General features: G+C 36.2%; 1 pseudogene; it reads left to right on the forward strand.

Moving 5' to 3' along the window:
* The first annotated feature begins 433 nt into the window (after positions 1–433).
* Positions 434–4,082, forward strand: LOC131855842 (potassium channel KAT1-like; annotated as a pseudogene).
* Positions 4,083–5,047: the final 965 nt, after the last annotated feature.

Here is a 5,047-nt window from a genome sequence, read left to right on the forward strand (position 1 = left end):
GAACCACCAGCATAAGCAAGACATAGCATGGTCATGATTGTTAGTTCCTGCCCGCAGGAAACTATAGCGGAGGCAGTTTTTCTTAACGCGTTATTAATCCAACCATAGGCAACCAATCATAAATTGTTTTGTTGCAAAGCTTTCTTATTTTCTTAGTTCCTGCCAGGTAAAGATGCATATTGTTTATGCGAATTATCACCTTAAATTTTTTTGGCATTTACATATTGGATATGATGGCGGTTTGCAGGAGTTTGCAGGGGATCGCACAGTTCTCAACGGGAGAGAACGCACGTCTCCAGAGGCAGCTGCACAGCGTCAAAGCAGAGTTCCCGACGGTAGCTTGAACCTGGAAAAATGCATTTGGAAAGCCATGCAATGCGGTGTCGTGCATGCAAACCTTGTGTGGAAGCAAATACTGTAAACACATTTTCTGGTGCAGATTTTTAAGGAGGGAAAATACAGTTGTTCAAAACTACTGAATGATGTGTCCTCTTGCCTGAGTATTCATATCTCCCGGACATATCTGCTCCATGGTCGATTTCAGGTGATATACATCCTGCTTCAGGATATTCCAGTTCCTCTAGCCAACCTGGATAAGTGTTGAGCCCTTGCATTCATATGGTGAACATGCTATGGTGTTTGCATTCACCCCCTCAAAATAGTAGGGGTTTTCCACGCACTTGGAATAAGACAGACTAAGTTAAGAGAATTGAAATTGTACACAATCTGTGAGGAAGTCAGATGCCCTAATTTGGCATAACACAGTTCTTGGGAGGCTGCAATGATGCATATCCAGGATTCGCAACTCTCGATGACGTCTCTGTAGTTCAATCCCTTTATCGGTTATGAACCTCCGGTATGCCAAAGTCAATTACAAGCTCCAATAATAGAGCAATTGCTGAGTTCATGGGAATAATATTCAATAGATCAGCAGCCAAGGCCCATGAAATGAAATTTGTTGGAACACACAGAAGATACACAAAGAATGGAAGAAGAATATGCATCAAGAAGAAAACCCAAGTGCTCAATTTCTGTGTTTGCTTCAGTTTCAAGCGGCATTCTACCTGCAGTTGGAAGCTCGCCTGATATACCTTCTACTCATTTTCGCAAATGGATCATCCCACCTTATCATCGCCATTATGGGTAAATATATTTTCCAAAATTTCTTAGATCTGTAAGAAATCACACAGCTTTGTAATTCTCTTGGGACTGAAAAATATTAATGAGGCTGCTCCATCCACAACCAACCAGTCTTCCCAAATCAGCTGTTGGGCTGACAGCAAAAATCTTTCAATTTCATTAAAAAGTGAATTTGTGTGATTGAAAAGCTTTAACTTGTGCAGGGATTGCAATAAAATTGGTGAATCAGTATGTTTTTTGTTCCAGATTCCAAAAGTCTCTTTTCTGCAAGCTTCTAAGAACTTTTTGTTCCTTCAAATCAAATATGCCATAAAAATGCAGATCTTGGAACTATTTGTACTAGTTAAAAATATGCTTTATATCAAATTCTAGTTGTGATATACAGGTGGTGGCAGAATTGGCTGATTGTATTGGTGGTGTATACAGCGTGGGTTTCACCATTTGAGTTTGCATTTAGGAAGGTTAACAAGGGTCCGCTGTTTTATGTCGACAATATTGTTAATGCCTTGTTTGCCATCGACATCGTCGTCACCTTCTTTGTGGCTTACCTCGACATGACAACATACTTGCTTGTCGAAGATTTCAAGAAAATTGCACTTCAGTAAATAACCTTTCTCAAATATTGTTTAATCTTTATCATAGATCTCTCAAACTAAGAGATGCAATCTATTATTTTCTTACCCTGGTTTTATGATTGTGGTATGTTGAGGCAGATATGTTTGCAGAGGGTTTATATTGGATTTGGCCTCAACAATTCCATTTCAGATAATTTATCTTGCTTTCACAGAAAATGGAAATGCAAACAATGAGATATTTATTTTTCTTAATATGTTGCGCCTGTGGTGATTAAGAAGAGTGAGCGAGCTCTTCACCAAGTGGGTTTTCTTGAATCCCTTTGTACTTAGAAAATAAGTTATTATCCTTCAATTTCATACTCTACAAATCCCTTTCATTTTTCCATATACCATGTAAAATGATTTAATATAGCTCTGAAAACAATTGTCATCAATGTTGGGATTAACTGATCTATGGACAATAGATCTCTGAATAACAATAGAAATTGTGTTCTCTTCTAACAAAACATTTATATATAACAATAATTATATTTCAGGCTTGAAAAGGATATCCGGTTCAACTATTTTTGGATGAGGATTGTAAAGCTCATTTCTGTAAGTCTCTATGGCAAACATTAAATTTTGCACCAGAACAAGTTAATTGTAAATTTATTGATTTTCTTAGAACTCAAGTAATTGCAGGTTACATTATTTGTTGTACACAGTGCTGCTTGTTTTTACTATTGGCTTGCAGCGCATTACTCAAATAGGGGAAACACCTGGCTTGAGAGCACTATCCCTAATTTTAAAGAAAAAAGTATATGGAGGGGATATGTGGCTTCCATATATTGGGCAATTACCACTGTAACAACTGTTGGGTATGGAGATCTACACGCAGTCAACACTAGGGAGAAACTGTTTACTATATTTTACTTGTTCTTCAATATGGGTTTCACAGCCTACTTGATAGGAAATATGACTACCCTTCTTGTACACAGCGCAATGAAGACGTTTATGCTTGTAAGCAATGTTTACCCTAAATTTTATGTATGTTTTGTTTTCTGTTAAACCTTTCTTTCCTTTTGAATTTAGATTTATGCTTCGTTGAACATTTTGGTAGAGGGATACAATTGATGAGGCTTCAAAATATGCTGCAAAACCCCATTTACCAGAATGGATAAAGCTGCAAATGATGGCACAGCTGCGGCTCAACTTCAAGACAAGAGAACTTCAGCAGGACACTTTGGCAGGCCTACCTAAAGCCCTCCGTTCTAACATCTATCACCATCTCTTTCTACCAACCGTTGAAAACACTTACATATTCAAAGGAGTTTCAAGAAATATGCTTTTGCAATTTGTGAGTTTTCTCTACAATGCCACACATGATTTTTCATAGCAGCATTCCTAATATAGATTTTGTATTCACTTAATTTTATATTTAATTCTGATTACTGAACTTTTGTATAATATGTATTTTTTTGGTTTTGTTTAGAATGCAATTAAAAAATTGTATTCAATCCATTATCTTTTATAATTATTTGTAGACTTAATAGAAAATTAAATGATTAAAGCTGAAGAACTTCGTAGAGATCATCTTTTCATGCCTGAAGGTTGCAGAGATGAAAGGAGAATACTTTCCACCAAATGTAGATATCATTTTAAAGAATCAGATTCCTAGGGATTTTTACATAATTGTTTCTGGAACAGTGGTATGTAAAACATTTAAACTCTTTTCTACATTTCTACATTTAGCAATCTATTACTAGAATAGTTCCTATCATATCCATCTCAACACTTTTAACATCGACATTAAACTCTCAACTGTCTATTTACAGAATATATTCACACATGCAAATGGAAGCGAACAGGTGAGAGGGCAAGCATTACCCATTGCTTTAAGTTTACAGATAGTTCATTAATTGAACTGAAAGCGATTCATTCATTACATTTATTTTCCTAGTGCAAAGATCTGCTTAACAATCTTTTTAGTTCTTTTACAGTTTCTAGAAAAAGAAGGAGCTCCAAATTTGATTGGGGAGATTGCTATACTTTAGGATATCCCACAACCTTTTACAGTAAGAACTACCAAACTTAGCCAGCTTCTTCGATTGGGTCCCCTAATGATCCAATCTTTGGAAAGTAGTCTTGGAGTTCCCATATATTAACTTTAAAACTCATCCAGATCATTGAAAAAAAGATTATGATATCTCCTGACAGTCTTAAAAGCTGCATAGAATCATTCAAATGAAATAATGTTTAATTAAAATATGTTATTTGAGCCAAGTCCCTATGGCTTTAGGTGCTCTATGCCCATGGGTTATGCCTTCATCATTACTCCTTTATCTATCACTGTGATTGCAAAAGTTGATTGGGTGCTTTTATGCTTTTGATCATTAATTGTCATTGGAGGTCTTTCATTTGCTTCCCCTACTTTTTGTAGGAGCTTTACAAAGTTTTACCTCAAGTGGAAGGAAGAGAATCACATTGTTAGTAATGGAGTTAATGCAAAGCTCTGTTAACTAAGTCTATCAAATTTATCCCTATTTGTCTGTAATTATGCTTGTGTAAGGAATGACAGATTAATTATATGGTTTTGAATAAATGGAATGATAGAAAGTAGGATGGGGATGGCCAGAATCTTGCAATCCAAACAGTTCAAAATAATTATTTCAATTGACACAAACCAAGCAGCATCTAACTTACAAATCTATGCATACAGCAAACACAAACAAAAACTTCGGGCAGGAACTTCGCTGCTTGCAGCCCTTGTTTTCAAAGGGGCAGTCATAACACTATAAAAATGACAGTCAAAAGTGAAGGGGGCGTCACTGTGTAAGTGACAATGAGCAACATAGAAAGAGAGTAGGATAGGTGCTGAAGTGTTAAAGAAGTTCATCAAAATATCAATTTCTAAAGATCAATAACAACAGTACTTAAAATTAAAGTTCACTACATTCAGCAGAGATTATCCCAGTGAGTGAGGAAGGTATCGTGTAGGCATCCACCATCATGGAGTGGAATGGTCTTAGGGCTCTTTGATAATGCAACCACAGTCCTAACAAACTCAATGCCCGAGTCATTTTTATGGAACTCGCAAGGATAAAAGCGTAGAAAAGTTTCTACTTAAGATTTGAAGTATTTCATAGCGAAATTTTGGTATGACTTTTCCACCAAAAGTGAGTGAAGTATGATTGAGGGTAGGTTACTTAAAAACTTAAGAGAGGAGAAAGAGCCATAACGCGAAGAAAAAGTATGGTATGATCTAACAAGTCAGCCTTATGATAGTGATTAAGCTGGCTTTATTTGAAGGTTGTAATGAAGCATAGTTATCCCATGTCCATCTTTAATTTTTG

The sequence above is a fragment of the Cryptomeria japonica genome, chromosome 6 (genome assembly GCF_030272615.1).
Source record: "Cryptomeria japonica chromosome 6, Sugi_1.0, whole genome shotgun sequence".
NCBI lineage: Eukaryota > Viridiplantae > Streptophyta > Pinopsida > Cupressales > Cupressaceae > Cryptomeria > Cryptomeria japonica.